We start from the raw sequence: 19,128 nt of genomic DNA on the forward strand, positions 1-19,128 counted from the left end.
GGCACATCTCAAGCATCATCGGATGTTGTACTCCTAATACAACATAAACAGGTCAGGATATTCCGAATACCGCTCACCTATTTTACCTTGTATTGTTTGATGCACTATGTGCGCTTTGTGACTTTTTTGTCGTTTATGAATAATGCATTACATAACGTCACCCAAGAATCCTCACCATGTTCACTGCCTCTGTCTTTATTTAAGCTGTAGTTTGCTTTCAAACCTACCATCCTGTCATACCTTTGGGGGATTCTATCCACATCATTCCCTCTTTCCTTCCTTTAAGCATGTACAGTTCACATGCACTATTTACTCTCCTCAATCACCTTAGACCATCCAGTTCCACTGTGCAACTCAAATGGTGCTCTCATAAACCACTGAATCATTTGCTATCTCTCTTTATTTTTCTGCTATTACCTGCAGGTGACATCTCTCCTGACCATAATCCCCCGTCTTCTACTGCTAAGTTCAAAATCTTACCTGCTATACGAATAATTTTATTAACATCCGTTGTAGGTCTTCTCCAATCTCCTTTAACTGAGTGCTCTGAAACTCTAAGTCAGTATGTAACTAACTTACCTTTATTCATGACCTATTCACATTCCCTTCCTCACATTCCTCACCCTCAGACTTTTCCTCCCATTCTTCCTGCGAGTGGCGGTTGTCTACCACATCCCTGGCTCATCCCATCAGTTCCTGGATTATTTTGTTGCCTGGCTTCCTTATTCTCAATCTTGTGAAACACCAACTCTCATTATGGGTGACTTTAACATCCCCATTGATAATCCAATCTCCTCATCTGTCTCTCATTTTGTATTTTAACCTTCTCCCTATGCCTTTCACAACTTACTAAATCTTCTACACCTAAAGACTGGATTTCACTTGATCTGGTCTTCTTCCAGCTCTGCTCAGTTTCTGATGCTCACCTTCCACTCTCTAACTACAACCTTCTCTCTCTTACTATCAAAAGTTATCTGCCTCCTCAGGATACACTTATCTATCAAACATACAGAAATCGTTATGCCATTAATACTTACCAACTTAGACACTTTACAGTCCTCATTGTCCTCTATCTCTTCCCTCTCCTGTCCCAATTAAGCAGCCTAAAAAGTAGAATAAAGCTCTGAAAAGTGCCCTGGACGAAACAGCGCCCCTAATAGTCTGAACCTCCAGACACAGACAGCAACCTGTCACAGTCCAGGGGTACCCACTAGGCCACTCCACCGTAGTGGAGAGGCAGCTGACTAACTCTCAGTCTACGCACAAAGTCTATTGTAGGAGTGTAGCACACGGGTACCTGGGATAGTCTGTGGCAAGGGCTCTGGCAAAGATGGGGCTGGAGGTGGTGGGTTGCGTCAGACGTGGTGGATGGTATCCAGAAGGACAGGCGACAGCCGACGTGGAGAATTCCAGCAGGCAAGGCAAGGTATGGCTCAGGTACTACACAGGCTTGGAACAAGGCACAGCACGGGATATAGGAGGCAAGACAAGGGAAGACTGGGAGCAGGAAAACACTAAGGGACCGTTTGCAATACAGACATGGGAAAACGACAACAATACTCAGGCAGGGAATGGAAGGGCAGAGCCCATCTTATAGTCCAGGATGGGCAGGGGTTAATTAGGGAACTTTAAACATGTGCGCGCCCTGGCCCCTTAAGGCCGGGACTGCACACGCGCACCTTACCAGTGAGAGCAGGAGCAGCCGGCCGTGAGTGCTGGTGTCTCCTAGGAGGGAGACGCCGGCAGGAAGACAACGGACTGTGGTCGCGGGCGTCTTCAGGTAAGGAACGGCGTCGGTCTGTGACCACAGCCATGACACAACCATGGCAAATATTTTAAATTTGTTTTCTTCAGTCGTGCACTTTGTGTGCCAAATGTCTGTGGAGAAAATTGCATATGTCAGCAGATTTCCCCAATTAGAAGCTAATGCTCAAAATTTACAACTCTGCCCTTCTCCTTGCCAGACAAGCATATTTCACCTCCCTTATTGCCACACTAATAATCCAAAAGGACTCTTTAATCATTTTACTCCCTCCTTAGTACCATAGTGCAAGCTTGTATCAATGATCTTAGTTCAGAAAATCTGGCTACTTATTTCAATGTTAAAATTGGCAACATCCAGTAGGAACAATCCTCATCTCTCTCACAGTCTCTCTTCTTCACTTTCAACATTTGATCCAATAACAAAAGAAAAAGTCTCTAGGCTCCTCTCCTTCTTATCTTACTATGTGCATTAGTGACTCAATTCCCTCGCACCTCATACAGACTCTCTCAGCGGCTGTCATTATTCACGTAACTAAAATATTTAACCTTTCTCTTTATTTTGGTATCCTTCCCTTGTCTTTCAAACAAACTGTTACAACCGCATCACTGAAAAAAACATCTCTTGACCCGTCCTACGCTGCTAACTGCCATCTCTAATCTCCCATTCATCTCAAAACTCCTGGAACGCTTGATCAACTCTCGCCTAATACACTGTCTTTTTGCTAACTCTCTTCCGAACTCCTTACAATTTCTTTCTATACTCTACAGAAACTGTCCTTGCCAAAGTCTCAAATGATCTACTGACAGCTAAATCCAATGGCAACTATTCTCTATTAATTCTTTTTGATCTCTTTGCAGCGTTTGACACTACAGTCTACTGATTCCTACTCAGTATGCCCCACTCTAAAAACCAATACCTTTTTGAAGCCATCAGATAGAAATGGATAGATTGACAAAACAAGCTGGCATGATAGGTCATAGACAAATAACTTCCCAAAGGGGCAGATACAGAGAAGAGGATTGTAGAGAACAGACAGAGATATTAAGGAACACATTTTTGGAGAAGGGATATACTGACTTGAAAGTAGATCAAGCGGTCAAACAAATATCGGAGAGAAATTAGGAACAGAAATCCAAGAATGAGACTTAAACAAAGGATACTCAATTCTCCTTCCTGACTTACTTTGGGAAGAATGCTAATATAGTTAAAATATTCTGAAGAAACACTGGGAGATTTTGAAGGGAGACCCTTTTCTAGGCAGCATTCTTTGTCACGTAGCGGGTTAGTGGACCCACTAGGCCGTACCACCGTAGCGGGGAGGCAGCTGGCCAAACAGGAAACCTCAGCAATACAATGTCCCGCACGAAGGTACCTGGATAGTCCAGACAGTGGCCGCATCTCTGGCACAGATGGAGATGGGTGCAGCAGGTAACGCCAAACGTGGCGGATGACACTGGTGCCGCAGGTTGTGCCAGACGTGGCGAATTCCTCCGAACGTGGCAGATGACACAAGACGTGGCAGATTTCTCCAGACGTGGCAGATGACACAGGACGTGGCAGATGACACAGGACATGGCGGATTCCTCCGGACGTGGCAGGTGACACAAGACGTGACATGACTCCGACACTAATGGCACAGGAACAAGAACAGCACGGGATACAGGGACAGGAAACAAGGCACGGGTAAAAACTGGAACAGGAAACACTAAGGGACCATTTGCAAGACATACTGGGAAAACTAACAACGCTCGGGCAAGGTTTAGAAGGCCTGGAGCCTTCTTATAGACCAGGAAATCGTGCCAGTTGATGATGATGACGATTTCCTTTGTGCGCGCGCTGGCCCTTTAAGGCCAGGCACGAGCGTACGCGCGCATCCTTCGGGACACAGCAGACCGGAGCGGAAGTGAGCGCTGGCGTCTCCTAGGAAGGAGATGGGGACCAGCACTCACGGATCCATGGCTGCAGGCGTCGGGAAGTGAGTAAACCCGACGGCCCGTGTCCACGGACGTTACATTATTATTCCTAATCCATGTGTTATACATAAGAGGGCTCCAAATCTGAGAGAGATTGTCATACACCGTTATATCCCAGGTGAGAAGAAAAATACCTCTAAGACTAAAAATCGATTTACAAAATGTAGTTTCTGTAAGGGATGTCGGAATATGTGAGGTAAAATCCCTTTAAAGATTAAAATCTTCAAATCCAACAAGTCTTCTATGGAATTGAAAGTTAGAGATGACATTACTTATGAATATGTAGGGGTCATCTACAGCCTAGAGTTCCTATCCGGCCTCCAATATGTAGGTAGAACCCTGAGGAAGTTGAAATAGCAGATTGGAGAACATCTTTGTAATATACGTATATGGACTAGAAACACATAGCGTATAAGCGCATTTTAGAAAATACTACAGTTGTTCCTCATGGGGTTTAACTTCTTGGGTTATCGAAGCTGAGAAATATTCATGGAGGAGGGTAGATGAAAAAAAAAGATATCAGTAAGAAGGAGATGGAATGGGTTTATAATATGGGTACTATTGTACTCAGGAGGCCTTAATTATGATTTTGAAAAAAAACTCTTCTTGACAGATTAAATGTAAAATAATGTACCAAAATAAGTTCAAAATAAGGATTAATATTAATGAAATGATGCACTTTCAAACATCAAAGGATATAAATTAGATATAAATATAGGCCTTTTTGAGTATACACTAATAATATGCACTTTATTAACAGACAAGGAGATTGGATAGGTATTATTACAAGCACTTTATTTGTATTCATTCATTAACAGTTGCAGAGATATACTGTGTATATATACCTATGTGTATTTAGCACTATGCACTATTAGCACTTTATACAGTATATGCTACATATATGAATTTTATTACTGCTCACATTAATTATTGTAATTTGCTCTTTATATACATGTAGATTTAAAATGTTCCTAAATAGAAATCAAATGTTGGGCATAAAAGTGGATATTTATAATAAAAGGATATCTTGCAGAATGTGATTTTAGGGGCAAATGGACTAATTAACTGAGAATCTGGGAACCTATTTATTTGTGAGAGTTCAGTTGCAGCACGGTGGTTCTGGATAAATTGTTCACTTATGATTCTAGCCATAGTGGTGTGTTGAACTGCATTCCGGCAAAGTTTTAGGAACCTGCCCATTCATTACTTTGATTGTAGCAGTGAACCGTTTCATAGGTGTATAACGGTAGTTCCTGATTGGTCTAGTTGTACCATGTGATGTGAGAACAGATCACCCTATTTTTTATGAATATATGGGGGGATTTTTTATATATTATATATATATTTACGAATGGAATATATACGGATTAATCCGATCCCATCGAACTTGCTTAATAATGGTATTTTGGGAGGTTTTATTTTTCATCTGAAATACATTCATTATTGGATGGCTCTTCTTATTGGATTTTGTTTATTTATAAATGAATTGGGGGATAGCGCACATATTTATCCCAAGTTTTACATTGTATATAAGTAGAAAGCCTGCTACATATATGTAAAAAAGCTGTTATTTATTTATTTTCTTTGAATACTATAAATTGACCTCTGTGGCGTCAGAGTTCATTCCACCGGAAGAAGCCATTCCAGGTGCAACTCGAGTTGGGCTATCTCTATGGTGGATGCCACATGGAATTTAGGTTTATATATGCCCGATTTTAAAACTCCTTAGTGAGCAAAAAAAATAACATTTGAGTATTCATATCCTGCGGTAAGTTTTTATTACACTCTGTTCGTATTTTATGTTTTACAGTACAATGTCTATACTATTCACAAGAATTTGGATTGAAAGTGCAGCAATTAACAGGTGGAGATTGACCTTGTTCCTGGAACCAGAGGAAAAGAAGTTCTACTATATCCCTCTTCTAGTCGAAGCAGTGGCGTGCAATGAATGTTTTTTTTTTGCATATGACTTTAAGAATTTGGACACTTTTTCTTTTACATAGTTGCTGCTCCTGGTTTTTAATAATTGTTTTATTGAATGGATTAATTTTTATATTATTGCTATTACTATATTCAACTGTTGAGAGTAGCAAGAGAATTACGTGGGTCAGTATATTACCATAGGGTAGTTTTAAAATCAAAGGTGTATGTACAGCAATATAATTTTTTTAAAATTTATACAGGTCTGAAGGAAATGTTCAAGCTCTGACTCACAGTAACAGCAGTCAGAAGAAGGCGAGATCACTGTTGAAAATTCATCCTTTGATTCTGAGGGTGCATCTGAGATTGAGTCTGGAGCAACACCATCAAAGCCGAGTATTCCTCAGGCTATGCTACCACAATCTGGACCTGCACCCAGAAGATTTGCCAAACAAAATTAATGCAGAAGGGCAAGTGCAGAAGATCAGGTGGATTCTGAGACTGTTACTCTACTAAAAAGTTGGTTCAGAAGGTGAAAGTGATGCATTTAGGAAATTAGAGGAAATTAGGCGATTTACCCCAGAAAAACATCTTAGGTTTATTAGTTATGTTCTTGGATGTGTTAGTTTGTTTGCTACATCAACTGAAAATATTGATGTGCAGGGTATAATTGCATCTTTACAAATAGCGATCGGAGCCCTATCATATTTGCCAAATACTAAATCCAAGACCTCTAACTTATCCAGGTATGGCCTCCTCATCTGAAATTTACATGCAAATACCTCATCATATAACAGTTTTTCAGCTCCTTCCCAACCAGGGAATAATCCAAACCCCTGGCTATTACAATGCATCAACTTCTCTTTGGCAGTCTTCTACTACTGGAAGTGTACCTTTTTGCCAATTCTCTACCCAACACTACGCTGAGATTTGAAAAAAGCTGTTACATGCTAAAGGCTATAAAGTTTTACTAAAAGTTTAATATTAGTAAGTTATAGAACAATTGTGCAATTCTGGCTTTGCATAATTATTGTAAGATGTTATATGTCTTGCTAAAGTTTATTTTATGAATGTTTATATAATAATTTGTGTTAGTCCAGAAGTTGGTGACCCGGTTGGTTGCCAGTTGATAGCACTGTCCTTAAAACATGTTATGTTGTCAACCTCCAAAAGATATAGTATGTACACACTTTATCCTTTGCTGAATATTTCAAACTTTTTTAATTTAATGCTTTACTTAACGATTATATATATTAATATTTCAGTAGACTTTTTAGTAGTTTATGCTTAATGCCAATGCAATTAGTCCATACCAACGGAATCTCTCCTTAGTGTTTACTTACACACCCTCAGAACATACACAACAATCTTTTACTACTGTGTCAACTGAGGAGACATCCAACCGTATAGTGGTTCCAAGCACCCTCCATTAGCTTGCCATGATCCCAAAAGTACACTCAACAAATCTCCTAGCTCAGCTTAATCTGTAGTGGAAGACTGGTTTTTTTTTGTAGATTTACGCCTTTACTAAGGTATAGACGAAGCATACTTGGAGTTAGAGGGAATGCCTTATCAGACACCATTACACCTTGTAGAGGTCTAGGTGGAGGGATTGTCATTTGTTGAAGTAAAATTTGTTGACCAATGAAACTTGTACACGAGAGTCACAGGTGCTCCCATATGCTCCAACATCCACAGCCACAAATATAGAGGAATATCTTTTGGAAATACAAAATGTGGATCCACTATGTGGTTGTTGAATTATATGTTTGTCGTCAACAGCAACTAGGCAGTTAGGGAAAACTGCTACATTTTGAAATCCCTCAGCTACCTGTAATCATACATCTGGGGTAGGTGTGGGCTTTACAATGCCCTTCAATATCTTCCAAATAACATTTCAGGTTTTTTTTAACTATTCTGGATATCATTGATTTTCCAACTCTGAATTGAAGATGTAAAAATGCATGAGAATCCCCTGTGACCAAAAATGTAGGTATAAAAAAAGAAAGTATTTTGACAGATCACTAATCTTAATTGATTTCTGTAGACAACTTAGTAAAATCCGCTATGCTTTTTGTAATTTCTCCTCAGGGTTTTTATCAGTCTCTGTTCAGTAGTAATACTTCCCCTTAGTACCGTGTTTTGAATAGTCAAATGAGGACATAGGATGTCAAAAAGATGATCAAAGGTCATGCAACAATAATTTTTACATTTCTCTGGTTACATATACAAAAGTAGTACTTTATATAAATTATAATGTATAGCAACATTTTCCCTCATATGAATCTTGATATGTGACATCCCGGGCGTAGGTGTAGGGGGTGCAGGGGTACGCTGCCAATTTAGAGCAGATCATCTGAATCACTGTGAGGCTGTTCGCTCTGATTTGGAGAACGTCACAGTGATGCAGGAAGCAATGCCTATTGAGGAGAGATAAGGTCTCCTGCTCTTTGTATCTTTACTAAAAATTAGCATATTAGGCACCAAGCGGACCAGAGGCCATAGTGGGACAACGGAAGGGCCAAAAAAAGTAAGAATTACAGTACTGGGATCGAGAGGATGCCAGGAATAAGGGGAGATATGTGGTTTAAAAAAAAAAAAACATGACAGCTCGTCTTTAAAGAACTATTTATACAAACCCAATGAAAATGCAAGAAAAAAACGAGAAAAAAAAATGCACCAATAAAAAACATTTTAACCGGTTAAGGACTAGGCTGTTTTACAGCTAAATGACCAGAGCAAATTTCACAATTTTGCTATGCGCTTCTTTAGATGACTATAACTCAGCAGGTGAATAAAGTTCATCTTTGAATTTTACACTCTTTTTAAAGGACAGATAGGGCTTTGTTTTAGTGGCATTTGTCAGTATATATAATTATTTTTTTTTTCTCTAAAGTGGGCAAAATTGGAAAAAAATGCAAGAATTTAACAATTGCGTCGGTTTATGCTAGCATTTTTCACACACGGTATAGACCACGGTCAAAATTCATCTCCTTTCACATTCTTCCACTTCTCCCGTGCATGGGGATACCAAATATGTGAGCCTTATTCACTGTGCGGGCATGTGCCAGGGCTTGGCATAAAAGGAGGCTTTTTGGCCTTTTCGGTCCAGGAATTTTGCATTTGATTTTATAGCCGTATACTGTTTTCTGGGGGGCCTAATGCTGCTGAAACATTAGAAACACCCCATAAATGACTTCATTCACACAAGTAGACCCCACAAGGTTTCCTTCAAGGGGTTTATCATATTTTTAGCAAGTCCAGTTTTCTTCTGAAAGTTTCTTGAATAAGATGGAACAAAATAAAATCAGCACTTTTTTAGCAAATGCGTCAGTTTAGGCTAGCATTTTTCACACACGGTATAGACCACGGTCAAAATTCATCTCCTTTCACATTCTTCCACTTCTCCCGTGCATGGGGATACCAAATATGTGAGCCTTATTCACTGTGCGGGCATGTGCCAGGGCTTGGCATAAAAGGAGGCTTTTTGGCCTTTTCGGTCCAGGAATTCTGCACTTGACTTTATAGCCGCATACTGTTTTCTGGGGGGTGTAATGCTGCTGAAACATTAGAATCACCCCATAAATGACTTCATTCACGCAAGTAGACCCCACAAGGTTTTCTTCAAGGGGTTTATCATATTTTTAGACAGTCCAGTTTTCTTCTGAAAGTTTCTTGAATAAGATGGAACAAAATAAAATTAGCAATTTTTTAGCAAATGCGTCAGTTTATACCAGCATTTTTCACACACGGCATAGACCACGGTCAAAATTAATCTCCGTTCACATTCTGCCACTTCTCCCGTGCACGGGGATACCAAATATGTGGCCTTATTTATCACATAGAGATGTAGGAGGGCGGACGATAGAAGAAGATTATTTCACATATCGCTTTTTTTCAAAGCTGGTTTTACAAAACTCAACAGAGTTTCTATAACACTTCCAAAATATCTGCTCGTCCACACTTACATTCTGCTCAGGGGTGTAGAGTTGCAGAAATAAATTATTCAGGGAATTTATTAGCGGTCTTATTTTGAACAACCGATCCCGGTTTGCATCGGTACTTGGGGGGGCCTGTGCGTTGTCATTGAAGTGGAGGAACCTCATTATTGTCTCATAACGAGACCTGGGCATTACTGCAGAATATACTGGGGTGGCTTGGGCGGGTCTTGTTGACCAGTAAGACCTAATGGAGGGCTTTTTGACAATACCCATATTTAGGGTGAGCCCCAAATTTTTTTTTAATTCCTGCAAATTGGTGGGCGTCCAATCTCTGGCATGGGTGGATGAAGGTTTCTGCCTTATATATTGCGTGGCATATAAATTTGTTTCGTGGACAATCTGATTTAGGATGTCGTCCGTTATAAATAAATGGAAGTAATCCATTTGGACAAAATTTGTATTGTCCACGGTTATGCCAGGAGTGGCAGTAAATCCGTGGATTCTAGGCCCAAAAGATGGGGCAGGTGCCCATACAAGAGCCTGGACTGGAGGGACCAGGCTGTCCCGTGCTACAGCGCTACTTGGCCCTGCGCTTTCATGTTCTGCAGTTTCGACTGCATCAGGGACAACGTCCCCTGAAGATGAACCTGAAGTGACGCTGTCATCGTCACTACCTAAAACAGGTTCCATCTCGAACGCCATCTCTGATGCGGTCTCCGACTCAGACCACAGCATGGCGTATGCCTCCTCGGCGCTAAACAACTTCCTCGCCATAACGTAACTAACACTAACACTAACTAAACAAATTTTATTTTTTTATTTTTTTTATAAAACACACAAACTAAGGCCCCATGCACACGACCGTGCCCGCAATTGCTGTCCGCGATCGCGGGCACGGCCGGCCGCTGACTGACAGCCGCATTTTCGGGCCGTGCTCCCATACAAAGTATGGGAGCACGGCCCGCAAAATGCGAAAGAACGGACATGTTCCATAATTCCCGGAACATTTCCACGGCACTGACACCCTTCCGTAGTGCTACTGAAAGGTGTCAGCGTTCAATGAAAGTGAATGGCTCAGTTTTTGCGGACCGCAGTTGCGGTCCGCAAAAACGGAGGTTTTTTGCTGTCGTGTGCATGGGGCCTAACTGCTATATATATCTACACTACCGCTAACAAAAAAATAAACCGCTATTGCTATATATATTATATATATGTGGATATATATATAATTATATACTCCCTACCTGCCTATTCTAATAGAATAAAAGAAAGAAAGGTAGATAGATAGAAAAAAAGATAGATGGATAGATAGATTGTATAGATAGATAGAAATCTATCTATACAGAGAATGTTTTATAGTGTAACTGTTTGTTTTTTTTTCACTGTAATCTTCTGGCAGCAATTCTCCCGAGTCTCTTTTTCTCCTCAAACTGAAACAATATTTGAGGAGAAGAAAAGAGGCAGGAGATTTACTGCCAGAAAACTCAAAATAAAACAAATGTGGTCGCTGTGATTTTCACAGCGACCACATGTTCAGGGACCATCAGATTGGTCCCTGATACTCTGCCCAGTGCCCAGAGCTGTTGGTAACAGCGAGGGCACAGGGCTGTGTGCACGCGATCGCGGGCACAGGGCTGTGTGCACGCGATCGCGTGCACACTGTTTTATAAGCAGAAATGCATGTGATCGCTGTGATTGGTTGTCACAGCGACCACATGTTCAGGGACCATCAGATTGGTCCCTGATACTCTGCCCAGTGCCCAGAGCTGTTGGTAACAGCGAGGGCACAGGGCTGTGTGCACGCGATCGCGTGCACACTGTTTTCTAAGCAGAAATGCATGTGATCGCTGTGATTGGTTGTCACAGCGATCACATGTTCAGGGGCCAAAAGATTGACCCCTGACATTCTGCCCAGTGCCCATGGCTGTTAGCAACAGCCAGGGCATAGAGCTGTGTGCACGCGATCGCGCGTGCACAGTCTCTGAAGTGCGGCCGTATATATACTATACGCCGGACTTTAGAGACCCTGACCGCTGGCCGTATATTTACGGCCAGCGGTCGGGAACCTGTTAATACCGCAATAAACCGATAAAACAAAGTTCTTTTTTAAAAAAAATGCTTGTGTTTTTTATGGTTTACATTTTCAATTGCATTTTCTTAACCGCAAATATTCTACAGGTGTGAACTTACTCTAAAACAATGAATTGAAGCAACTTTTTGGAGTGTGGTAGGAAATACATTTATTTAGAGAAAACAAAGTACTCGGCACACCAATTGGAGTGAAATTATTTCTTGTTTTTAATTTTGCTAGTGAGTAAGTGTGTGTTACTATGCCAAGACGCATTACTACCAATCATAGACGTGATAACGTGACTAGTAAAGTTCTGCGCATGCACCACTACGCATGCACTACGCCATCACGCTGCCCGCACTTACATGTACCTCTGGCAACGATGTGCGCATGCACCACCTGGCACGAATGACGCCATCACGCCATATAGACTTACACATACTATAAAATGGCGGCCCCCTTATACATAGTTAGCGCTCTTGATGCGGCCAGCTGCTCATCCATAGCGCCACAGCGGCTAACGGCTCCAGTTCACCCATACAGGTATGCCCTCCTCCTTCCTTATTGTTTTACTCTTCAAGCGACTCCAACATTGTACTGGTTATGTTGCCTACTCCCTATTTTCATTGATCCTATACCATACTTTTCCCCAGGAATATGAACAGCTTGCGCTTTCCATCTGGCCAGACGCTTTTCTATAGCACCACAGCCACTTTACTGCTCCGGTCTATCCTTGCAGGTATTACCGCTATTTTTACCCCAGAAGTGTTTCTTGAATTATATATATCTACTATATTTTCCACTTCCATCGTCACACTGATCCCATACCGTATTAATCCCCAGGGATCATACTGTTTAGATCCCATTAAGGCTATGTGCTCCACTATACATAGCTACTGACTACATAGTGCTGTTGTACTGCTTCTTTGTATAAATCTGTACGAGTAGTATACTGCATGGGGTTTATTCACCTTACATCTCCTTACACATTTCTACCATGGACACGACTAAACAGAGATTGGAACGGAAGATACCTCTACATTACCAACTACCATTATTAGACTCCTGACATGGACTATTCACGTGATGTTCCCTACCTTTGACATTTTGCTTTCCTTTTAAATGTTGTATTGTAATAGATTTAACATACATTTATGTCTAAGTCCTTGAATTTGTATAATATCTGTACCACTATACCTTTGGTCTTACTTTACTTATATTGCTACTCTTTTTTTGTGGTTAGATCTATTACCACTGTATTTATACCTGTGATTTTTGCGACAATTTGTCCTATTTTGCATGTTGCATCATGTATGGAGATATAATGCACACTCTTCTCTTTTTCTCTGTATTTCATTTTAGTGCTTGATAAAGGTCAAGTATGACCAAAGCATTGCTCGCACTTACACACTGGCAAAATAAAAACAAGAAATTATTTCACTCCAATCGGTGTGCCGAGTACTTTGTTTTCTATAGTATTGGTCTGGGCCCCTACTCATGCACCCTACTATTCCTGGTGCGGACCGAACCTCCACAAAATATATTTATTTGGAAGCACCATTTTTAAGCATGAAAGAAACAGATGCTTGTTGGAGTTAAATGTCCTACACATTTATACTGCAAAATTCTCATATAGTCAGTGCAAAAACATTGTTATAGCTCTGCAATGACAACCTTGCCTAAAGATGGCAGTTTCTGGCTGCAGCACTATTATATTGTATAATCATATATTTTAATTTTTTTATATATATATATATATATATATATATATATATATATATATATATATATATATTATTATAACTATTATACAATTATATTACTATACCAAGAATAAGCCGAGGAAGTGTTTTGATTGTGTCAAATAAGTGCAAATATTCAATATTCGACTTGTCAAGTTTTTATACATCAGAAATTAAACATGGCTTTTTTTCCAGAACATTGTTGCCCAGTGCACTGAGATTCCCCTGGCAGGTTAGAGCTGCTGCCAGTCAAGCTAAATCAATGCATTTGCCCAATTTTTGAGCAGCATTTGGATCAATTTCATCAATTTCATCCATCTGGCTCATATCAACTTCTTCCATAGCCCTCGAACAATTACAGATTTTGAATCAATCATTTTCAAACAAGCTGTTTAGAGCAATACAAAATAATAAACTCAGACTTAAGCAAGAATTTTCAATCCTCTCATAGAAAATAATAAACTCTAAACTTTTATCAATAATATTAATGCTGTAATCGACACCTAGAAACATTTCTCAGATTTGCATTTAATTTGATTTGGTTTTAAAGAGGTTTTCCCATGATGGACATTTATGACATGTCCACAGGATATGTCATATGTCATTATGTGGTAATAACTTCAGAATGCTTTTACCTATCCAAGCGATTCTGAGATTGTTTTCTTTTGACACACTGGACTTTGTGTTACTAGCAAAATTTGCTCGATACGTTCAGTATTTAATTGTAAAAAACACCAAAATTTAGCGAAAAATTAGCATTTTTCTAAAATTAAATGTATCTGCTTGTAAGACAGGCAGTTTTACGACACAAAATTGTTGCTCATTAAAATCCCCCATATGTCTACTTTAGATTGGCATCGTTTTTTGAACATCCTTTTATATTTTTCTAGGACGTTACAAGGCTTTGAACTTTAGCAGCAATTTCTCACATTTTCAAGAAAATTTCAAAAGGCTATTTTTACAGGGGCCAGTTCAGTTGTGAAGTGGCTTTGAGGGCCTTATATATTAGAAACCCCCAAAAAGTCACCCCATTTTAAAAACGTTACCCCTCAAAGTGTTTTAAAACCGCATTTAGAAAGTTTATTAACCCTTTAGACGTTTCACAGGAATTAAAGCAAAGTAGAGGTGGTTTACAAATTTCATATTTTTTTGCAGAAATAAATTTTTAATCCATTTTTTTTGTAACACAGAAAGTTTTACCAGAAAAATGCAACTCAATATTTATGTATGGAAAAACTCCTGAAGGAATTTTGAGGCAGATTTTTTTGCCTTACAAAAAACGTGTGTGAACATACACTACAAATGTAGTGCTTGTTTTTAGCCGTTTTCTGTCTTTCTCGTAACAATTTTTGGTAGGGGTGCCCTGAGGATTTTTTTTTTTTTTCCAGTGCTGCCTCGAGTCTGAAAAGGTTGGGAAACCTTGTACTAGGCTACAGGATCACGCCGGCCTACGCAAGGATCCCGTTGTGGAGCAGCTCAGGTTGTTGTAGGAACGGGGCCTAGGTGAGTAGAATTATTGTTTTTGTTTGGGGGCACTGTCTACAAGGGGAAGTGGGGGACTGTATGGCACTGTCTACAAGGGGGAAGTAGGGGGGCTGTATGGCACAATCTACAAGGAGGAGGTGGGGGGTTTATGGCACTGTCTACAGGGAGGCTGTATGGAAAAATCTACAGGGGGGCACTATACTGTGTGGGGGCCACTAAACGGACATTATACTGTGTAGGGGTACTACAGGGGGCATAATACTGTGGGCACAATTAGAGGACAAAATACTGTGTCCTTGAAGGGATTGTAATATATTATATTATTAAATATTATTATTATACTGTATGGGGGCACTAAAGGGGCATTATAAGTTTTTTTTTAAGGGGCATTGTTTTTTAATGATGGGGTCGGGCGCCAAAAGATCATTTCGCAACGGGGCGCCATCTATCCTAAGGCCGGCCCTGGTACTGATTACTCTGATGCAAATAATTTTTTATAGGGCATGAATAACCCTATAAATTTGTTTATATAGCGCCATTAACTTCCATATAAATTTACATATGAAATACAGATATACAGAGTGGTTTAAATATATAACATATGAACAAACAAGCAAGTTCAATAGACCGCATAGAAGACACATAAAAGCTGTATCGGAAAAACTAAAGAAATGTCAATTGTAAAGCATTTCTAATCACCTAAAACATAATTGCATAATTGAACAAATAAAAAGCCTACATAGGTTTGCATAGCCTTGAAAGGGCATCATATTATAGCTGCAGGTCCGCACTCCTAATATCCAAAACCGTCACATAAAAAAATTGTAATGTCGGGGTAGGGAGACAAACAGGTGAGCTCTAATCTACCCGCCACTCAGTCCCTGCCTACTTGCACGGCCCATCCTAGGCGGCAGCGTACAACTGGGCGACGGTCCCTACGCTCAATAAGTGCACGACAGACAAACAGACGAGGGTACACAGAAGCTAAGGGAAATGGGGCAGTTGCCCACGGCAACACCGTGAGCAACAAGAGTAGTGAACGAGCCGAGTCAAACCAGGAGTGTACAAGGTACCAAACGCAGAGCAGGAGAGTAGTCAGTAAAGCCAGGGTCAAATTGAAGCAGAGGTCAATCTGGACCATCCTGCTATCCACTATCTTGGCCACCTCGAATTCTACACCTTCAGGGGTGAGAACAGGGACCGGAGGTTTCCCCGAGGTAGCCAAGAACGGGGAGTAGCGTTTGAGGAGGGAGGCATGAAACAAGTCGTGTATTTGAAAAGACGGGGATAACTCCAGCCGGAAGGAGACAGGGTTAAGGACCTCAATGACCTTGTACGGCCCTATATACCGGGGAGCACATTTTTTGGACGGAACTTTAAGACGCAAATTTTTTGAAGACAGCCACACCAGATCCCCGACCACAAACAAGGGGTTAGCAGAACGTCTTCTATCTGCCTGAGTCTTTTGTATGCTCTGGGACGCCTCTAGGTTCTTCTGAACCTGGGCCCAGACTGTGCACAGTTCCCGATGAACTACATCTACCTCGGAATTGTTGGAACCACCAGGTGGAATGGAGGAAAACCGTGGATTAAACCCAAAATTACAGAAAAAGGGGGAGACCCCTGACGAGTTACTGACCCGGTTATTAAGGGAAAATTCGGCGAGGGGAATGAAGGAGACACAATCATATTGACAGTTGGAGATAAAACACCTTAAATATTGTTCTAGAGACTGATTAGTCCTCTCAGTTTGGCCATTAGTTTCAGGATGGAAGGCCGAGAAGAAGGACAGATCAATCTCCAACTTTTTACAGAAAGCTCTCCAAAACAATGAAACAAATTGTACCCCTCTGTCAGAAACAATATTGACAGGAACCCCATGGAGACGCAGGATGTGTTTGATAAACAAGGTAGCTAACGTCTTGGCATTGGGTAGTTTCTTGAGGGGCACAAAGTGGCACATCTTACTGAAGTGGTCTACTACAACCCACACAACCGACTTGCCTTGAGATGGAGGCAGATTGGTGATGAAATCCATGGAGATATGGGTCCAAGGTCTCTGGGGAATGGGCAAAGAACATAGTAAGCCCGCTGGTCGGGACCTGGGAGTCTTGGACCTAGCACAAATTTCACAAGCGGCGACGTCGGCCTTAACGTCTTTAGGCAACCCAGGCCACCAATAGTTTCTAGCAATGAGGTGCTTGGTACCTAGGATGCCTGGGTGGCCAGATAGTGCAGAGTCATGATTTTCCCTGAGTACCCTTAGACGGAATTGCAGGGGAACAAACAGCTTGTTCTGAGGAAGGTTCCCGGGAGCTGAACCTTGATCAGCCGCAATTTCGGAGACTAAGTCAGAATCAACAGAGGATATGATTATACCTGGGGGCAAAACACAAGCAGGAACTTCCTCCGAAGGAGGGCTGGCCATGAAGCTACGCGACAGTGCATCAGCTTTAATATATTTAGACCCAGCCCTATAGGTGACCACAAAGTTGAATCTAGTAAAAAAACAACGACCATCGAGCTTGTCTCGGGTTTAGCCTCCGGGCAGATTCTAGGAAAACCAGCTTCTTGTGGTCAGTAAGGACAGTTACCTGGTGCCTAGCCCCCTCCAAGAAGTGGCACCACTCTTCAAATGCCCATTTGATGGCCAAGAGTTCGCGGTTGCCCACGTCATAGTTACTCTCAGTGGGCGAGAACTTCCTGGAGAAGTAGGCACAGGGACAGAGATGGGTGAGGGACCTGGTACCCTGGGACAAGACAGCACCCACTCCCACCTCAGAGGCGTCAACCTCCACGATGAATGGCTCCATTTGGTTAGGCTGAGATAAAGCACTTCTTAAGGATCTCAAAAGCCTAGACCGCCTCCGGACTCCAGTAACCTACCATTCATTTTCCTTACATATCATGCCATGTTTTGGTGTCATAAGTAGATTTGTAATTAATTAAAAATGGTATCACTGTCACACAATCCATTGCCCTCATTCTCCTCAGAATTGGCTATGATTCTATACACACGGCTTTGGAGAAAGGGATTATCCCCAAAAAAATCTATGAAGGACTTATGACCAATGATCCCAAGATTTCAACTTTGTATTTCCTGCCAAAGGTGCATAAGAGTCCCACGGACCCCCCGGGACGCCCGATAGTGTCAAGTATGGGAGGTCTGTGTGACCCTGTATGTAAATTTATTGATTATTATTTGAAACCTTTGGTTACTGAGTTACCATCTTATGTAAAAGATATGACGGATGTCCTTGGGAGAATCGATGGGATCCAACTAGAGCCAGATATGTACCTTGTAACTAAAGACATTGAGTCGCTGTATACTTGTATACAACACCACGACTGTATGGAGGCGGTCCGCTTCTTCCTGGGGACCAGCAACCGGGATGGCAAGATTTGTGAATTAATCTTGGAACTGTTACAATACATTTTGATCCACAATTTCTTTGTGTTTAAGGATAATTTGTACCTTCAGACACAGGGCACTGCCATGGGGACGGCGTGCGTACCGTCCTATGTGAATGTGTTTCTCGGATTTTGTGAGAGACATGTTTTCCATGGGGACGGCACCCATTCTGCGGACCATGTCCAGTGCTGGTTACGCTACATAGATGATGTCCTCTTTGTGTGGCAAGGATCTGAGTCTGAGTTGACGAGTTTCATGCAGCATTTGAATATGAACCAGTTTAATGTCAGGTTGACCTATTCCTTTCATAGACATAGAACCAAATTTCTGGACATACAAATTTTCACTGACCAGTGTGGGTTTCTTCAAACAGATGTTTTTTGCAAGTGAACATCTGTGAACTCACTACTGCATGCCTCGTCATCTCATACACGATCCACAATTAAAGCCATCCCGGTTGGCCAGTTCCTCAGGATGAGGCAGATCTGCTCCACAAACCATCTTTTTGAACAGCAGTCTGAAAACCTCCGATCTAGATTTGAGGATAGAGGGTACAGTATATGGACAATAAAGGCAGGGCACAATAGTGCCAATACAACATCACGCAGTGATTTATTGAGAAGTAAATCCCATCGAACCAGAGATTCAGCTGTGCGTTCCATAACCACATACAACAGCCAAAGGGAGAGAATGAGGGCAATCTTAGGGCGACACTGGTCAGTCTTAAGATTTGAACCTGCTTTGGCCCTTTGCTTAGCAGAGAGGCCTATGATTACGGCCAAGACAAGCAAGAACCAAAAGCCATTACATACCTAAAAG

This window comes from Rhinoderma darwinii, chromosome 1, assembly GCF_050947455.1.
Source record: "Rhinoderma darwinii isolate aRhiDar2 chromosome 1, aRhiDar2.hap1, whole genome shotgun sequence".
Lineage (NCBI taxonomy): Eukaryota > Metazoa > Chordata > Amphibia > Anura > Rhinodermatidae > Rhinoderma > Rhinoderma darwinii.